This window comes from Macaca nemestrina, chromosome 4 (genome assembly GCF_043159975.1).
Source record: "Macaca nemestrina isolate mMacNem1 chromosome 4, mMacNem.hap1, whole genome shotgun sequence".
Classification (NCBI taxonomy): Eukaryota; Metazoa; Chordata; class Mammalia; order Primates; family Cercopithecidae; genus Macaca; species Macaca nemestrina.
Window position 1 is genome coordinate 38789106 of NC_092128.1, and position 21756 is coordinate 38810861.

At 34.1% G+C, this 21756-nt stretch overlaps 1 protein-coding gene across 1 annotated transcript in view; it reads right to left on the reverse strand.

The window, feature by feature from the left end:
* Positions 1-21756, reverse strand: part of LOC105475403 (potassium voltage-gated channel subfamily D member 2) — a 486131-nt gene that overhangs the window by 450208 nt on the left and 14167 nt on the right. The window lies entirely within an intron of this gene.

Genomic DNA, 21756 nt, shown 5'->3' on the forward strand with positions numbered 1-21756 from the left:
AGTAAGAATGGTAATGTATCATCTCGGCATGGCACTGCTTGGAACTATTTCAGTAAACAGGATAAAGCTATGTTAGACTAGAAAAACCAGGGCCCTCCTATGACCTTTACAGGAGCCATACGGTGATTATGAGAAGCATGGCCATGAAACTACCTTTATAATCATAAAACGTTTTGCGTCATTTGAAGCTGCACTATGGATACAGCTAAGAGATATTTTTTTTCCTCTCTCTCTCTTTAGTAAAGCCCTTCAGTAAGGGGTATTTCAGTAAAAAGTACAGGAAGGAGTTCTGGGGTTGAGATAGTCTCATTTCAGCAGCTGCAATGTCAAATTTATAATTGTCCACATAAACAATTCAAATATATCTGTTTACTCTACATGTACTCATGGAACAAAAAAAGGCTTGTATCATAAAATTCTAAAACCCACAAGCTTTAGTTCTTCTTTCACATCTCAGTGCATTTAATATCCTTCTGCCATATTATTTATGACTTCACAAAAAAGTAGTTATTTCCTATTATCTGTTCAATAAATATGTAGAGAAATGCAGGCTGCAGAGATACAATTTGTTAATGAAATAGCCCAGAGAATCTTCACGGTGTCTAGTCTCAGAAGCTTGCGCAGCATCTATTAAAGCTTGCTTCAGTTCTAAAGAGTAACTCCAATTTTACACATTGATATGTTCCACTCAGATGACTGAGGCATGCTTTCTGAATAGATTATGCAACATGAGTAATGCATGCTGTGACACAACATACATCTGACCACACAGGCACATCTAAACACTTTACTTGTTGAACATTTTTCTATTATTGAGAAGACTATTTCATTTCAGAAATGAGATGGATATGGAACTTCCAGTTCTTGGAATTATTTTCAAGAAGAGAAAGGCACCTTGCTTGTTGTAGTTCTTAACCAATTTTCACAACATTGTGAATACACTGTGTTCAAAATATTTTGGTACAACTTTCAGGAAACCTGCAAGGTAGTCACAGGTAGGTACATTACTGTCCCCAAATTTGTATACTTTTATCACCTTGTAAAACAGCATCAAAAAAGCTCTCATTTGCTATTTTCTAAAAAATTTCACTTTATGCTGAAAATTCCCCTCGCTGAAAAAATAAATACTAGAAAAATACTAGTTATTATTCCCCTATTTGATGTGAAGGTTTGTTTTTTTTTTTTTCTATACAAAAATGAAGTTAAACAAAGGGGTTTGTGTCTATTAGGTAGAAAAAAATGACATCAGAGTTTGGGAAAAAAATGTAGATGGGGAAAATATTATATTAGACATGAAATCTACTTCTAATCTAACACAGCATAAATTGTAAAAGCAAATGTATGAATAAACTTTTACATTAATCAAAACCTTAGAGTAACCTAATGCTATTTAGGCCTGAATATTCTTTCTTTTTTACAATTTAAAATGCAGTTTAATTTCCTCAAAGAATAAATATCTTATCTCTTGCCAGAGTCAGGGTAGAATAGCTGCTTGGGTTCACAATTTGTATGACAGACCATAGTCCAACACTCTGCAGACAGTCACTATATCCGTGTTTCACTAATTTTGATACTGAATATTATTTATGAACTAATAATATTCTCTTGGATTTTAAAAAATTATTCAATTGTATTAAATGCAGTTAGATAATGCTCAAGAGAAATATGATAATGGTATAGAAGTCAATATTCAAAAAAGCTCTATATACACACATAAACATGGAGTTTCATAGAGAAAGTTTTTGAGCAATGTAACAATTACTAGTCGATTGTGAATATGGCTTTATAAAATTGGAGATATTTTTGCAAACACATCTATTTTTTATAATGGTAAAGAAGAAATATCACTAATTATTTCTAACAAATTATTTGCATAATCAGTGTGACCAGAATCATTTTTGGGATATTACAACTTGTTTTGTCTCACTGCCATCTAAACTTTGCTGTTTTGTCTATTTTTAAAAAAATTAAAACTTCATTTAATTCATTATTGAAGGGTTTTAAACAAAGTACCATTATGAGCTCAAAACAAGGACGAAACCATTGTTCAAAAATATCAGTTTTAAAGAAAAAAATCAAGGTCGAGTTTGAGAAAGAAATACAGTTGATTACTAATAAATAAAGAGAAATATGGTCATAAAAGATCTAAAAATTTTGTAAGGCAATGTCTAACTAAGTGCTGTTTTATGGAGGAGGTGAGATTGAGATATACCACAACATTAAGGCAATATAGGTTTTCTGACGATACGGGAAGGGACATAAAATTCTTGGTGAAGGAGCCAGCTAGAGAAAGTCTTCAATGCAGAAAACAGTCATACTTACCACTAACTGTATGTTCACTCTATGCTAGCCATTTTACCTATGTTATCTGAACAAATTTTCAAACAATTCTACCGTAAAGCCATTTATCCCCACTTGAAGATTAGTACCATTCTCACAGATATTAGGAAACTTGCCAAAGGTGGAAGCCAGATAAGTCTGAGTAGTCTCACACACTGCACTGACACAAGGGTTTAGACCCTTAAAATGCATTCAAAATCAGCATGCTGAGAACTTGCTCACCAAATCAAAGTTCAGTCAGCAATAATGAAGTCTGTTGCTAATTTATAAGTACTGTAATTCTACATAACACCTCTGGGAAAACCTGGTCTATGCTTGGGACAGACACATTTGGATTCAATTAGCAGAGAAGTACCACTTGAAGCTTGAAATCCAGGAAGAAATACTTGGGAGGGTTTGGGAAAGAATGAGGAATCTGTAGACCCTTGCAAAGCCACTGAGGATTTTGAATAGGAAAATGTAAAATGCAAACAGAAATGTGCTTTGAAAGACACATTTAAAAGATTTGTTTGAGAATAAGGGAAACTGAAATGTGAAGCAAAAATAAACAGACAAAACCTGATAACAGGTAAGGCTTTATCATTGCTTCATTAAGACTTAGGGGGAAAAAAATCCCTTATTGTCTCTCGGTTGAAGATATGTCAGCTACTTAATTTCTTTTGTTTCAGGTTGTCTACTTTTTTACTTTACCTTATATCTAGCCATCTCTTCATGGAGACTTCAGGTGAGATAAAATGTCATAGCAACATAGCTAGGCCCGCAAGAAAAAAGTAAAACATGAATTTATGTCTGGTTTAACTTGGGCACATTTTCAACAGAATAGTTTGAACCTACAGCCTCATAATTTTCATGCTCTTGAAAAAGATACTTGTAAAATTATTTTCTTGCTACTTTGCAAAGCTCTGGCTCAGAAAATTACTACCCTTTTGATGTGAAGGCTGATATAACTAATTATAGCTAGGAAGACACAATTCTTCCTTTAATAATAAAGAAATAGCAATCTTTCACCTAGAATAGAACAGTGTCTGGATTTGAAGCATGAAAGATTAAATCAGTAAGCTCTGAAATTCTATTATATTCAGAGAGACAATGTCTCCAAGGACAATAATATTGACAATAGAAGAAGGTTTCTTCAAGAGCATTTCAACCTATTAGCAGACTCGGTGCAGTGAAAACAATGCCGGGCTGGAGATGAAGAGACAAGTACTCCCATCGCCTGCTCAGGCTCTCTTAGGAATCATCAGAATACTTAGGTCAAATTAGGCGACTTCTCTAATTTAACAACAGTGCAATGACTAGTTTCAACCACCAATTTGCAAGGGAAGAAAGGAGGAACAGAAAGGGAGGAATAGAGAGAGAAATAAAGACGTAGAAAGAGATTTCAAAAAAGAGGAAAGAAGAGAAATATGGAAGGAGAAAGAGAGAGTTGCTAATTTGTATTTCAGTGCTTTTTAACCTTAACTGGCATCAGAATAAGCTGGAGTACATGTTAAAACAAAGATTGATGGGCCCCACCTACCATTTTTGATGCAGTCTATCTGGTGTGGGGCATATTAGTAAGCATTTCTAACAAGTTCCCAGATGATTGATGCCAATGCTGCCGGCATGGAGTCCACACATTGATTGAGGATTGTGTTATAGGTCTCCATCAATATGCAGTCTCACCAAGAAAAATTTTATGTAATTCAGTTTGGTCTTTACATTGTTAAGAAAATTGTCTCAGGAACCATCTTTCTAAAGGTCATTACTCATTCTGTGTGCTGTATATTCTTTAGTTTCAAAATACCAAACATCCCTTTCCTATATATTTGTTAGAATCATTATTAGGTATGTGTTTGCAATGACTAAACAGATGTGCTTTCTATTTCTTCACATATAAGACATGCTAAAAAAGAACAAAATCCAAAAGCCCCAGGGAGCAGTGAAATTTATGCTGATGTGGTAGTGACAGATTGGCCCTGAAGATCTTACCCTACCATACCAACAGGCATTCTCATTCATTGCTGGTACAAGTATAATTTGGTCTAGCTGTTTCAGAATAATTTTTGACACTCTCTGTCAAAAGCTTTATTAATGCAACTAAAGGTGCCATTGCAAGCACAATTAATAACAATAGTAATTGAGCACAAACGCTATGCTGGTCACGTGGCTAAATGTTGTACATGTGTTACGATATTTAACATTCCCCGCAGCCAGAATAGAAGGAAAAAGATCCCACTGTGCTATTCGTTGGTCAGTTCACTATTTTCCTGTTATTCACTTGTGCCGTCATTATTTTAAAGGATACATTGACAAACAGAAGAAAGATATGTATACGCATTCAGAATGAGAGTAGAGAGATACATTCTCTCTTTCACCCACATAAGGATGATCAGGAGAGCAGAGACTTAATTTGTCTTCTGCTGCTCTGGATGAACATTCTTAAGAATAGTTTTAAATGTTGGAATATCCAAAGAGAGTATGAAGTTGTAAAATGCATTTTCCTGAATCCTGCTGAAGTAAAAATTTTGTCTTTGGCAGAATATTGAGGAGAAACTAATTTATTTTCTAAGTATTACTTTGGAGGATAAACATGATTTAAGATGATACATTAGAAGAAAGCACCTATGCTATACAGGTTCTCAAAGACAGGTATTTAATGATTTTATCTTTAACTCTTAGATCTCTTCTTTCAAAAAAGGGAAATAATAGCTCTGTCTGAAAACACATTTCTGAACTTCTATGGCCAAAGATAGCCAATTTGTTCTTTCATGATATGTAGACACAGACTACTTTCACAATTACAGGTAACTTTGGTTGTGTATCTCTAGAAACAAAACTCACAATCTACTCTTTCTCAGATTCTGCAGTATCTATCTTCATAAAGTAATTATTTCACCTTTCCCTTCTGTAATCTATGGAAATGTTACTGACAAAAGACATTGTCATTTTGACTTGTAATATCCATCTCTCACTTTTTTTGGTAACAACTGTCTGCCAAACAAAGTAAAATTTATTAGCAATAGATCTTTGACTTGTATAACGTGTAGTGCAGGTAACAAAGTGAAGTGTAAAGGATGGGGATGAAACTGAGGTTCTAATATTTTGCTTTTAATTCCATCTCTGCCTCTAAATGTTGAGTGACCTTGTAGAGATCATTTCACATTTATATATTCCATTTTATCCATATATAAAATGGAGCATTAGACTAGGTAACCTCTAAAATCTACTCAAGTTCTCTGAATTATTGATTCATTCTGAAAATCTGGCTTTGGTCCTAAGATAGGTACAGATTGAAAGGTAGTCCAGATAAGACCACTGAAAAATTCTTCTTTCAGAAATATGTTTTTAAATACAGTTTGTACACAACTCCTAACAAGAAGAATTTTATATTGTGATACAAATGAAATAAATAAGTTGTTTTTATATCACTCTTTTAGATTCCAACATTTCAACCATATATAAAACATCTTTCAGACACCCTTTTAATAGTGTGTTTAATGTATTATTTAATAATACTGGCCAGGCACTGTGGTTTATGCCTGTAATCCCAGCACTTTGGGAGGCCAAGCAGGAGAATGGCTTTAGCTCTGGAGTTTGAGGCCAGTGTGGGCAACATGGCAAACCACCACCTCCCCATCCCCGTCAAAAAATACAAAGAAGTTAGCCAGGCCTGGTGGTGCACACCTCTAGTCTCCACTATTTGGAGGGCTGAGGTGCAAGGATCGCTTGAGCCTCGGAGGCGTAGGTTGCAGTGAGCCGAGATCACACCACTGCACTCCAGTCTGGGCAAAAGAGTGAGACTGTCTCAAACAACAACAAACAAAAAATCTTAAAGTTCACAGTTTATGCAAATAATTCATTTATTCTATAAATGTAATAATGTAACTAGAGAAGTAATTACATAACTGGTTTGAACTTTTAGGGAGTCTTCACTACGGATATTGATTATTGTGGATGAATTAACTAGGTAATGTTCTTTATATCATATGTTGTACATATAAATATATAATGTAGATGACAGGATCTCACAGTAACATGTCAAAATATTAATGTGTCTATAGCTTGGTGTTCCATTTTCTAACAAGTAAACTAAACATATAGAAATAAAACACATAATGCAAGGATACTGAAATCATACATATGATTCCAGAAAACACACATTTTGGGAAAAAGTAATCATCTTGTTACCTCTTTCAGTTCTCTATGTTCTCTTAGGAAGGTATTATAGGGGTGATGCACAAAGCGATGCCAGAAAAAATATTTTTTCATTCTTGTTAATTATTTTAAGGAAAATTTAACTTATATTTTGTTTGAATCTCAGCTTACACAGATGCCTCCTTTAAGCTCACAACTCAAGCACAATTCTTAAGTTAAAAAAATTCAAGTATCATTGAACTAATTTAATTTATTAAATTAGTTTAATTTAATTAGTTTAATTTATTAAATTAGCCAGGGGCAGTGGCAGATGCCTGTAATCTTAGCTACTCAAGAAACTGAGGCAGGAGAATCACTTGAACCTGGGAGGCAGAGGTGGCAGTGAGCTGAGATCGTGCCACAGCACTCCAGCCTGGGCAATAAGAGTGAAACTCCGTCTAAAAAAAAAAAAGAAAGAAATTGAGAATGGATTCACTGCTTAATAGTAAAGTATATCATTTAGTCTTGCTTGTTATTATTTTCTTACTATCACTTTCTACTGTCTGGCAAAAGAAAGAAGTAGACAGATGCCATTCACTAACATAAATAAATGAGTCAGGATCAGTGAGTTGAGAGCTTAATAGGAAGTGAGATTTATTGTTACCAGAATATATTATTCCTCAAAAGAAACTAGGCTGATATAATACCAGGTGCAACAATGTGGCAATATTCACAGTATTTATTTATAAAAATAGTATGCAATTCCAGAATTAAATAAATTCACAGAAATCTAGCATTTTATTAAGACTGAAAAAAAAAATAACCCTGCAAACCTTTAAGGCCTGTTAAGTATTTTAGATGGTGACTTATCAAAAACATAACTTTGAGAAATACGGCAGGAGAAACTGGACATTTACCTGATGACAAATTCTACTTCATGCGTTTACTGAAGGGAAAATGCCAGTGGTTACAGAATATGTATGTTTACTGCTCAAAAGCAGATGCTAATATCTGCTAAGCAGATTTCCCATGATCTTGCCTAGAAGTGAAAGACTGGCATAGACTATGTAAAATGAAGATAACTATAATAATATTACCTACCTCAGAATCTTGTTGTAGCAATTGAATTAGGCACTTTTTTGTAGAACACTTAAAACAACATTTGGTCCACAGGTAATATTATAGACAGTTTAGTTATTACTCATTATTTGTTATTGTTTTATTGCTGTATATAATTCATCGTGAAAAATGGAGATATTTCTACAGATTCTTATTTGGCTGTCCGGGTGTGTATTACAACTTTGCATCGTAACTTTTGAAGCCCTGGGAACTTTTACCTTTGTGGGCCCCTTCCCCCCTTAAGCAATTAAAAATCACACTTAACAACTGTATTGGTGTAAAAAATGAGCATATTAATACTAAATAATAATTTCTTGACCTAAGAGTTCAGCTTTTCCTTCTTGTTTTAAATGTAAGAACACTATTTTCATGAACACTTTAAAAGCAATATGGGCCACAGACACTGTGCCCAGTGTGTCTAAGGGCAAAGTTGGCCTATAAAAATCAGAATCTTAGTGAAGATGGAGAGTATGGAAAAGAAGAGATGTTAAGTGTCTAGATGATCATAAAAACGTTCACTCTAATTACAGTTACTTTACATTTTGTTAGATTAATGAGAATATTGTATAATGTGTCAATCGCTTTAAATAACTTAATCAAGTATATAATCTTAGATCTGTTCACTACTCAGTGTTTTTTCCTCTGAATAATAACCATGTTCACTATATATTTTAAACACAAACAATATGCTTCAGATAATTTTGAAATGAAAACAATATACACCAGTATTCTTAAAATAGGAATCCAAATGCTCTTTATTTTCTAAGGTTTTCTGCCAAGACAGCAATCAGAATGCAAATCCAGAGCTTAAAGATATTAATATAAATGTACGATCCATTCCTATGGACATACTAGTTAATTCCTTCATGTATTTGCTGCAAAGAGCTCATCTAGGGTTTTGACTTCCCCTGAACACCTGCATTTTCTGGACACAATACAGTGGAAGCATAAAATTATACTATCCCACTAACGTGAATTGGTCAGTTCCAAATTAAGTCAATCTAGTGGAGTGAATCTCTTTCAAACTGTTCTGAAAAAATTGTGTCCCTTACCAGGTATTTTATAGATCCCGGTGTCATTGTCCCACTCAGTGTCACCAACCTCTTTTGCAATGGTTCTTCCTTAAAGTTAACTTTGCTAAAACCTAGGGCATATCCTTAAAAATTTCTGCATGTTTATTGGCAGAGCTCTGGCTATATATACTATAAATAGTAGTGATATATGCCAAAATAATCATCTATTTCTACAACAAGGCAGAAAAGTCATTCTATTTCAACATTACTCTTCAAAGAAAACCTATTAGGAACTTAATACTTCATATTTTCTGTCAAAAACCTCTGGATCAGCCACCTTGCAAGTAGGCCTGGCTATATTCATGCTTGGAAAAAAATAATTTTATGTGGAAACTACCAAGAAATCTCTTCAATGACAAGTAGCATAGGACTTTGCCTCTTTTCCTTTCTTTTCTTCTTCCTACTCTGTGGAATGCAGATGTGATATAATTAGCCACCTTGATCATAAGGTGAAAACCGTATGTTTTATTTGGCAGAGAACTTGAGGAAAGAAGCCTCTGTCTCTGATGAAGAAATAACCAAAGCAGCTCTAGAATATCAACTTTATATGAGAAATAAAGAAATGTCTCTTGTTTAAATAATTTTTAGTTTTAGGTTTTCTATTACTCACAGCTGAATCTAACTCTAAACCACACAGATGTTATGCTTGGAAATGAGTGACTATTATTAAAAGAACAAGGTGGTGAAAACTTTAGACATCCAGGAGAACTTTCACACACAAGTCATACCACACACACACACACACACACACACACACACACACACACATACACACACACACAAAAGAATGGTGAATATCTGGTAACAATAAATCTCACTTCCTATTAAGCTCTCAACTCACTGATCCTGACTCATTTATTTATGTTAGTGAATGGCATCTGTCTACTTCTTTCTTTTGCCAGACAGTAGAAAGTGATAGTAAGAAAATAATAACAAGCAAGACTAAATGATATACTTTACTATTAAGCAGTGAATCCATTCTCAATTTCTTTCTTTTTTTTTTTTTTAGACGGAGTTTCACTCTTATTGCCCAGGCTGGAGTGCTGTGGCACGATCTCAGCTCACTGCCACCTCTGCCTCCCAGGTTCAAGTGATTCTCCTGCCTCAGTTTCTTGAGTAGCTAAGATTACAGGCATCTGCCACTGCCCCTGGCTAATTTTTTGTATTTTTAGTAGAGACAGGGTTTCACCCATGTTGGCCAGGCTGGTCTCGAACTCCTGACCTCAGGTGATCCACCCACCTCGGCCTTCCAAAGTGCTGGGATTAAAGGCATGAGCCACCATGCCAGGCCTCCGTTCTCAATTTCTTTACTTACACTTGCGATTCAGCAAGAACCAACAGCAATAACAGGTAAAGTGTAAGACTTCCCTACACTTTCTAATAGTAGTGCTCAAGTATTACTAATTTGCATGAGCAATAGAAAAATGGATTTTAATTCTCTGTGTAGTTTTTAAAAGATTAGGCTTTGACGGAAACATTTCTTACTTTGGTCTAACATACATTGTTTTAAACTCAGTTAAGATGACATTAAAATAAATGTTTAAATCAATGTTCTTATCACAGAAAACTTTTTGTGACTGGTTCTCAACACTTATTTTTAGAGATTATTAGCAGGAACACCAGAAATGTATAACTGCATAACGAAACACTTCCAATCGTCCATCATCCAAATAATACTGATACTCAATTTAAAATCATGAAATCATCAATCACTAAACACCTGGACTGAAAAGTACAGGTGGCCAAAAATTTTAGTCACTAGACTGGTATATTTCACATTTCTGGTTCTTCTCAATGTGAAAATCTACTACACTTTTCAATATCACCATAACACAGTACCATGACTGGGATGTTCCAGTTAAATGAGTTCCCCTTTTGGTGACTGTTTACCATAAAATTAGCTAGGGAGAGGATGTCCCCTAGAGAAGTCTGTGATACCCGTGTGTAGAGAGACTCTTTTTTGATATGTATGTCTCTCTAAGTTAATATGTCAATTACGCATCTTTAGAAATACAAAACTTTACTAGTCATGCTGTTAAGATGTAGTAACAGGAGTTGATCTATCCAACGTAGCGGATACTAGCCACATAGAACCATTTAAATTAAGATAAGTAATATTAAGCAATATTACAAATTCAATTCCCCAGTCAGCCTAGCCACATTCCAGATATTGAATAGCCACATGTGTTTAGTGGCTACTGTACTGAACTGAACAAACGTAGACCATTTCCATCATCACAGAACATTCTACTGGACAATGCTAAACTAAATTTTCAGGCATTAACACAGTTTGAAAGAGTACTCATTTAAAAATGCAAAGTTAATATTATTTACAATGGCTTTTACTCAACAGAACAAACATAAAATCCAAAAAAGTTCTCCAAAATATTTCAATTAGAGCACAAGAGGCTTGAAAATTCATGACAAATCATAGCCATTTGTGAACAGAAGTGCATTTAACAGAAGTTAAATATAACAGAAGTTTACATGAGTAGAAATGTTTAAAACTGAAGTTTCTGAAAAATAATAATGATGCAGAGAAATTATTTTTAAATAATCTAAAACTAAAACTGCCATTCCATTTAGCAATCCCACTACTGGGTGTCTCCTCAAAGGAAAAACAGGTCATTGTATCAACAAGATATCTGCACTCTTGTGTTAATTGTTGCACTATTCACCATAACAAAGATATGAAATCAACCTAAGTGTTCATCTATGGATCACAAACAGAAAATGTGTTCTAGGTACACAATGAAATACTATTCAGCCATAAAAAGAATGAAATGATGTCTTCTGCAACAACACAGATGTAAGTGGAGGTCATTATTTTAAATAAAACAACTCAAACACAGAAAGACAAATACCAATGTTCTCACTTATAAGTAGGAACTAAGTAATGTGTACATGTGGACATAGAGAGTGGCATGATAGACATTAGAGATGTCTATCTCATTGGATAGACATTTGGACAGATAGACATTTGGAAGAGCTGGGGGGAGTGAATGATAATAAATTATTTAATAGATACAATGTACATGATACAGGTAATGGATGCATATAAATGCCCGGATTTCATCGCTACCCAATATATCCATGTAACAAAATCACACTTGTACCTATTAAATTACACAAATAAACAATAAAATTTAAAAAACTGATTTAAAGCAATATCATAAAATATGTCAAAGTAAAGCTTCCAACCAATAAAAAGAGCTGTGTTATCATGCCTCCTTTTCATGTGAAAACTACAATTCTTAAAAAAACTGCCTAAAAATTCTTAGAAAATAATTACTAAATGGATAAGAAGCATAGTGTTTTCAGCATTCTAATTGTTTATTCCTCGATTTTTAAATTGATACCTTAATTACAGGTATGGCTGTGGTTATTCTACCCTAGCCAACAGATCCAATGACTATGTCAAATGTTTGATGCTTCCTTTCTCTAAATATTGGAAAATTGCTTCTCTTAGCCACTATGTATAATACAGTATTGCATTTAAAGTGATCTGCCCAATTGCTGTAATGAGTACCACTCAGAGAATGAGAATGACTATAAAGAATTCATTTTTAGACCATTTTACTATGAACTAAAAAGGCTTTCTTAAGTAAACAGTTACCATTTCCATATGATCATACTATTGGCACATACTGAATTCTGGTTTATAAAAATGTAATATAATGTGGAACTAATTATTAGAGCTAAGTCTTTCTCAGGAGAATTAATTGAAATAGAAAATTCATTTTTAAGAGATTAAATTGAAACAGGTATTTCCTCTCTCTATGGTCCTAGGAATTAAACTTAATGAGATCCAGTACTTAGAAACTTTGTGAAAATTTGTAGGACAAAAGTCACAATTAGAAGTATAACCTCAAACACTCCAGTTGGAAAAGCATGATATGTAAAACACAGCTTTCCAAAGTTGGAAGAAATGTCAACCCGAAATACAACACTTAAAATTTTTACATATCATACATAACTGAAATCCTGACCCTGCCAAAAGGAGACTGAATGACTATATATAAGTTTTCCAGCAGTAGAAAGAGATATGCCAAACTTTTTAATGTGTGAAAAACACATTTAAATATGTAATACTATACATTAGAAAGTGTTCAAATTTTTGTAGATTATACTTGAGTATTCAGTGTTTACCTCAAATATTCCCATGAACCTTTGTTGTGGGACTCCAGTCCAATTGTTTGTGAATTCTTCCTTGGGAAAGAATTAATAGTCACTCTGAATTTTTGGAATGTCCTAACCCAAGATGGTAAGACTGTAGATAGAGGGGTGTTTAACAGCAGGGATTCTGGGGTCAGACTGACTGCATTTGAATCTCAGCTTCCCCTACACTTGCACCTCGAGTTTGCATTATCTCATCTGCAAAATAGTGAGAAAAATTTCACTTAATTCATAAAGTTTCTGCAAGGCATAAATTAGAGGATCCAGGTAAAAATCTTAGTACGAGTACTAGTAAATTAACACATAATAACTTGTATTTGTATATTATGGCTAAAAATATTCTCCTTATCCCTTTGATTTGCCATTCCCTCCATCTGGAATATCCTTCCCACTCTGTATTCCCATTCCTCTTGATAGCTCATATTCATCCTCAAATGCTTCATTCAGAACCTACCATTAGCAAGTCTTTTGTGAAACTCCTCACGCGATTAGGTGTCCCTCCCCAAGCACCATAATTTCCTGACATAAGTTTTATTACCTTACTCTTTGCACTGTAATGTAGAATGTGTGTGTGTGTGTGTGTGTGTGTGTGTGTGTGTCTACTCCATGACATGTTTTTTTCACGGCAGAAAATATGCCTCATTAATCTTTGTATCATTAACACTTAGAAAGAACATGGCCCAGTGTAGGCACTCAAATATTTGCTGAATAAATGAAAGAAGAGATCTTGATATTTTCTAATAACTACTGAAACAGAACATTACAATAATCTTGCAGTCAAAGCTGAACTAAACTGATGTTTTATTGAATTTGCTTCCCTGGCATCAATATGAATTCTTACTGCTACATATTGAAAAATCATTATCTACAAGTCAAGATAATTCCCCTTTATAAATAAAATACTGTGTATTTTCATCAAAACCAACATAAAACTCAGCAAAAGAATGTATTCAATGCCCAGAGTATCAGAACAAATTAAGTTAGATACACGTCCTGACCTTCGAGTTTCTAACATAGGCGAGAGTACAAGATAAAGATACATTGCAAACATATTTTATTGGCATACACACATATGTATGTCTCTATATGTGTGCATGTACATAGATGTGTATATACATATATGTGTGTATGTACATATCTTTATATAGATAGATGAAAGAAACATAAACAAGGTAAACATACAATAAGAGGCAAAAGTGTTTGGCTAATAAGAATTTTTTTTTCAAATCTATGTCACATTAATGATTTTTTAAAATTATTTCATTATAGGAATGGTTTTTAATCAAGTCCTAATTAATGTTCAGTACACTCTGAAACCATTCTAAGGTGCTTGCTATAACCTATACGTATGTTCTCTCTAAACTTTCAGTTAGATAAAAATGTCTTTATAAATATGTAAATATATTTCATAATCATAACTTTTTATATTATATGGCACTAATAATCAGATCTAGTGATTTTATAAATGAGAGATAATATAATAAATATAATTAATTATAGGAGAAAAATGATTACAGTCACTAAAAATAGTGTTTACCCATTTAACAAGAGTAAGCTGACATGAATTTCATACTCGATAAATATATTCATTATTGCTGACATGACCAATAAGCAAGCCAGATAAGAGTCTACAACTGTTTGTATTCAATATAAACTCAATTTCTAAAGTAGTAACATAATCAGCCCTTTCTGCTATAATGAATGTATATTTTAACCAGTCACGTATTATTTCAATGATGCTTGGATAACTTCAAACATCCAAAACATCTTAGAGGTTTATTTCCTTCTGTACTAAGATGAAATAAACAAGTCTCCATGATCTACCCACCTTTTCACTAAATTATTTTAGAATGGTTGTATTGAGAATTGCTTTTTTATGTTGAGGGACTTCAATTAGAAATCTTAAACTTTGCAAATCACAAACGAATGCATTAGTAGAGTATTATGGTAGTCTCTAAATACATACTTCCAGAGCAGAGAATTTAGTTTTGTCATTGCTGGTTGTAACATACTTTGAACCAAGACTTTTTAAACAGCATTTCTATATCTAGACTCACAGTTGACATTACAACTACTAATTATTTGACAAATATAAATAATTGCTGACCCTATGTGCTTCTACAGATAATGCACATGTTTGGGAGACAGAACAAACATCAATCATTTCTGAGTCACATTTTTTAACTGTAAAACAAAGGTAACACTTATGTTGTAGATTAACACATAATCAAACATACACTGTGTATGTTAAGCAGAGCTGAGTATGGTGCAGACTCAGGGTAATTACTCATTGAGAGCTTCTGTGATAACAATGATAATAATGATGTTTGCATTTCATCCCTTCAAATGACTTTGGTCAAACGAAAAGAAACAGGAAAGCCGTATGTGTCTGACCCTTTTCCTCTATCCATCCCAGTTGTCTTAATAGGCTCATTATTGATGAGCCTCATGGAAAGTGAAGGGAAAAATCATCAGAAAGCTGAATTATCCTCAGCCTCTGGTCAAGCAGAACAGAACAGCACATGGGTGCCAGAACAATTCAATTAGAATTTGTTATAGAGTCTTCCTTCTCTTCTCCTTCCCTTCTGGATTTTAAATGTCTGGTTGCACTGGGCAAATGCTTTCAGGTACAATGATCTGGACAAACACTTCCACTAATGAAGAGTCTCCTTTATAGCTTTTCCAGAAGAATATTGTCTATTGTGTATTCCGTTTAATTTTTGTAATCCAATTAAACAGACTAATGGAGACATTCGAGCCATGTAGCTGGGTAACACACAAACAATACATTTTTATTAGTTCATGGAATGAAATTTAATAATAATTTCTTAAAAATATGGTAGAGTTTATTCTCAACTATGAATCAACAGTGTAAAGAAAAGAAAGGTTTTAGAGCATTTCAAATAAAAGTAAAAGACCTGATATTTTACCACGTGACCCATACAAGTCAATGCACTTAGAATCCACTCAGAGATACAGTGTTGGTGTCATGATAGGTCATGATTCCAATGTACTCTCTCCCAGTCAGATCAGCTTCAGAGGACTTGAAATTAAGGCAATAAGAAGGTCAAGAAATTACATTATACAGCAAAAGTTTGAATGACTTAGGGAGGGTAATCCCAGCAAAAAAAGCCTAAGGAGGAACATAATAGTTTTCTCCAAGTATCACCCTGGAAAGGATGTGAAAATGAAAACATTTTCAGTTTAACCTCTTAATACCTAATTTGAATAAATGGGTAATGTAGAAGGTGTACATTTCAGCTCATTTTTTAAAAACTTGATAAAAAATTGAGCTGTGTTGTAAAGCAATGGGTTACCTTAAAATTCCAATTACACAGAGTATTTGAAAAGTTCATAGAAGGCCATATAAGTGTAGAAAATACCATGGAAAGAGAAACTTTAAATGGGTAGAAGATTGAACAGGGAAAAGTTTTCTCCAAGGAAACTTTTAATTTCAAGATCCTGTGATTCTCTGCATAAAAAGAACTACCCACTTGAAGAATCTCACTTAAAAGTCTTTATCTGTGAAACGTGCCACTAAATCTAGGTAAGTGTGATAGAATATGATGGCTTACCACTAAGGTGAAACAAAAGGTATTTGGATAATATTGCAGATGAATTAATATCAATTAGGACAAAGACAGCATGGACACTTAAAAAAATAAAAAGTAGCCAGGAGCGGTGGCTCAAGCCTGTAATCCCAGAACTTTGGGAGGCCGAGACGGGTGGATCACGAGGTCAGGAGATTGAGACCATCCTGGCTAACACAGTGAAACCCCCTCTCTACTAAAAAATACAAAAAAAACTAGCCGGGCGAGGTGGTGGGCGCCTGTAGTCCCAGCTACTCTGGAGGCTGAGGCAGGAGAATGGCGTGAACCCGGGAGGTGGAGCTTGCAGTGAGCTGAGATCCGGCCACTGCACTCCAGCCTGGGCGACAGAGCGAGACTCTATCTCAAAAAAATAAAATAAAAAATAAATAAAAAATAAAAAAAATAAAAAGTAATATTCAAATCATTGCTTTCTTATCAGAGAAGTGTGCCAAAACACAAATAGAACATTTACAGGGGTTAAATATTCATTTACTATACTTCGATATAATTATCTACAAAATGACAGATTTATATTACAAAAAATATATAATATTATCACTGGTAATATTGCATTATTTATCATTTTATGTTGCACATTATTTAAACTACAACAGAGATGGGGCATCTTAAACTATCTGGGAAAAATACTGATTATGTTTTAGCAAAGAAATAAGAGACAGAAAAACAACAGGTATAGAAATAAGCTGAAAATTTAGTTTACGTGTATCCTGGACATTTTCTAGGACAGGTTTAAAAGAAGGAAAGGAGGATTTGGCAGAAGGAAAATCAGGTTCAAATGTCATTGCAATTTCTATGTTCCATGAGCTCTAATTTGCTACAACAATTGATGGTTGACTTTTATTCTATTCAACTCAAGGAAACAACTGGTCATTTCAGAGCCTTAAACAGGACCTCACAAATTTTCTATCATAAAAACATAAATATATTTTTTAACTGCATCCAGGCTCTGTAGAATCAGCCAATGTAAAGAGTTAGGATTTAAAGTCACAGGACTTTGGTTCAAAATCCCAGATCCGCACATAACTTAATCCCTTATACTTATATATTTCTTCATAGTGTCATGTATATTGTAAAGCATATAGAAACAGTCAGCACACTGCATTAACTGAAATCTGGATTCTGTGTTTACCTGCTATGCTTTGTATATGACTGTGCATTTGTTGTTCTGTGTTTCTGGACATCATATTTGTTTGTTTCTGCTAAACAATTGTGTTCAAGTTGTTAAATTCTATTCAACACCCAATATACACCAATTTTTCAGATTATTAATAAATAATAAGCTTAATGATGGCAAAAGACAGTTACAGAGTACAGTACTACAGATGTAAAGTAATGCCATGTCAAATATCACAGATTACTTGGGGGCTCAAGTGTTAAGAGCATAAAACGAAGTTCAAATACCATCTAATGCAGTCTGTTCCATCTTCCTGCTAAAATTATATTTTTACCTTCATAAATGAATCAAATTTCTACACATACAGAAAGTTTTTTTCGCTTTTATTTCATTTATTTCACCAGTATTTATTGAGCACTTATGATGGGAAAATCATATAGATAAAAATACAAATACTAGAGCAAATATAATTTATAAATGGATTATTTGTGCTACAATGATTAATTTCAAATCCATTCATAGCAGAATTTATTAAGATTCAAAAAGCGACAACTGATTTCACATTTTTGTTCAGTCAATATTCAAAAGATATTTGAGTGCCAAAAAAATCTATTTACTGTGCCAAGAATACACTCTTCATTTTCTGCCCCTGAGATTTTACTTATGTCAGGTAAGAAAATTTTCTTCTATCCCTAACCTATGGATAACAGCAGTAATTGGTCATGGCAGCCATTACTGGTGACCCTGTGTATGCCTGAGAATTCTTCTCGTTAGCCACATCAGGAAGCATCCAAATTTTAATAAAGTTGGCAGACAAGAAAAAAAGCATATATATATATAAAATATATATGCATATATATACAAAGCATATATATTATATATATTTTTTCCATATATGTGTAGCTCTTAATGTATAGGATATTGAGTAATATGCCTACTAGACAATATTCTGTGTTTAATAATTTTCCATTAGATTTGGAAATATTCTCCATATAGCTATTGCTTCTGCTGATTGTCCAGAAAAGTCAAGGGTATAATATTTCCTGATAGCATAAAGCTGGGAATTATTGTTTGAAATTCATAAGAGTGGTCTAGGACAGACATGTATAGCTATGAGCCAACAGCATAGAGATGAGAAAAATAGCACAGAAATTTAGGGGATTTCTTTCAACGGTAAAAGAGCATAAATAAGTATTTGGAAAAGAGTTTTGCAGAGGAATGAATCAGCATATCAAAAAGGTCTCAAAATTCTAAGTTTATTTCAAGCATAATTATTTTAACGTATATTGACCTGAAGACTTTGCTTCTATGGGAATTTTATTTCTGTATGTAGGTAGTTGTATGTCAGAGGATATGTGGTTGAAGAAGTGGCTAGAAAGGGTTATGAGTGATACAAATTTCTAAAATTGAATGGACCTTCAAAGTAAAGGTCCACAGTAAAGATTTAAAAAAATCTTTATTCAGCATCTATGATTGGCAAAGCAATGTTCTAGGCATTGTTAAAAAATCTGTGGGGGAGATTTTAACTAAAGTGTGAAGTTCTTTGAAGAGAGAACTTTGTCAGCACGTATATTGAGGCACCTTAAAACATGACAAGGCCCCAGATAGAGCATTATAAAATTATGAACTATTAATTTTCTTATTTGGTGCCTAGGGATACTACAAATAAGCAAAAATACAATGTGAGCTTCAAAATTAAATTGTATGTGTATTGCTTCAGTGAAACAGTTTCCTCTAAACCAACTAAAATAAAGGTGAACAAGAATCAGAGATCCAATCAAAATAGATGTTGGATGAAAAGCTGGAAGCCAGTTTGTTTTTAATATTCCAAATTAAAAATGCAGGACGATGCTTCCAAGCATGGTGTGTGTGGTACTGGGCTGACGTTTATGTCTGGCCTAAGGTGAAGAAGCTAAAGAATAGCTGCTGTTCTTGGCAAGCCCACTGATCATTTCTGCAGGACAGTAGGAGGACATGTTTATTTTGTGACTCAAGGCTCAAATCTTTGGTAGAAGTGTAAGGTAACTCTTACTGGGATCCTGATAAGGGACATGAGATTAAGTACATAGATTTTTCTTTAATTTTCTCTGATATCCTCCCAGAAATACTTCATATTTCAAAACTCAGACTTGCTTCTCAGGCCATTTTCTATTGTTGTTTGTTCTTGGTTCCTTTTTATTTTAACTAAAGGTGTTCACTTGATTTTTTTGGTTAGCCCTGGCTGTTTAAACAAATTTTTAGTGGAGTGGCCTTAATTTTATGATAGTTCCATTTTATTGAGTATTTTGCTTATTTTTATTTAGCTCTCTTGCCAATGAGGATTGAAATGTGGCAAACAAGGGGGGCAGTCAGCGGACAGCATGAAAACATAACACAGCTTACATACAAGGGATGGTGCCTGCTACAGAATAGGATTCTTTGTCCCATTGTAAGAATCAAATCATCTCCTTACCGCCACTTACTTTCTCTCTCTTTACCCTTCTTTCTCCTAGTGTCTCTCTCTCTCTCTCTCTTTCTCTCTCTCTCTCTGCCCTCCCACCCCTGCCTTCCTCTCTTCCTTCATATATACTCTTTTAAGGAAGAGAGGCCTTACAAGCGGTTTATAAGACTCTTCTCTATTTATCTGACTTGGGATAAACCTGTATCATCTAACTAACCTCATTTCAAGTGAAGATTTCAAACCTGTCACATCAGGCCTCCTGATCTTAACTAAGTGACATTTAGGTTTGCATGAAGTTATGTTTATCAGGGCTTCTATGATCATATCGTAACGTTTGACTATAGGTTTCATCTTTTTACCAAACCTGATGTTCAAAAATCCTGTAACCACAACTAATTAGACAGCATCCTCCAATACAGGAAGTGAATTTCAATTTCTGGCCATATTAATCTTCAGTCAGCCTTTTGTAAGACAGTTCTCATTATACCTGGACCTCATGAGAAAAAGTTTATTGTATATTTCATGTATCTATCAAGAAAGAACATGAAATCATTTTGGACAAGCTAACATCCATGAAAAGCCAATTAAACATCTCAACATCAAATCAGCCATTCAGTGGATTTTTACATAAAATGTCCCTTAAGCTCAATTATAATCTAAGAATCCACCAGTAATTTGTTTTCTATCTTTAGGTCCTGCACATTTGAAATCCCTTACATGTGATTAAAAATTATCTTCTTTGGAAAGTAAATCCTTTCAAATCAACTTCTGTGTATATAAAAGAAAGTAAAAGGAGAAAAAACATACCCAAAGAATATTCTAGTTTCATGAGATTTAGAGTGTCTTCATACTTTGTGTTGTCTTATTTTTCATAAGCTCCTCCTATGGTCAGAGGCTTTTATCTAATTTCATTTTCTTTACTTTTATTATGAGCAATTGGTCCATTATCTTGTGCCTCCACTAAGGAAAGTTCAGCCTATCTATCCTTGACAATGTCAGAAAATCAGTAGCTTTAAAAGTTCACAATCCTAAATTCCCAAAAGGAAGCAACTGTATTTTCCTGAGTGCAGTTGGTCTCCTAAACACCAACTAATGGTTGTTATCTCTGAAACCTTATACCTTAGCACATGATAAGATAAGGCTTTTGCAGTAAAGCATTGGTTTTTTATCTTTAGTCAAGACTTCTGATTTTCTATCTATAATATCTAATAAACAAAACTGAAAACAAGCACTTTAGCTACTAGATTATAGTTTTAAATGCTTTGTTGTTGTTGGGACAGAGTTTCACTCTGTCACCCAGGTTGGAGTGCAAGGGTGCAATCTCGGCTCAGTGCAACCTCTGCCTCCCAGGTTCAAGTGATTCTCCTACTTCAGTCTCCCAAGTATCTGGGATTACAGGTGCACTCCACCATGCTTGTGTATTTTCAGTAGAGACAGGATTTCACTATGCTGGCGAGGCTGGTCTTGAACGCCCAATCTCAAGTGATCCACCCACCTCTTAAAGTGGTGGGATTTTAGGTGTGAGCCACCATATCCAGCCTTAAATGGTTTGTTTTTACTGACACTCAAACTTCCAGCTCAAGTCAAAACAGGATGATGTTAGAAATAGGCTGAGAGGGCATTCTTCAGTGGTTCTTATATTTGATGTGAGAATTGAAAATGCTGACATCATGGTTCCCACCTCCAAAGATTATTTAAATTGTTTTAGGTGAACTCCCAGAATATTCAATTTTAATAAGTATTCCAGGTAATCCTAATCCTGGTGAT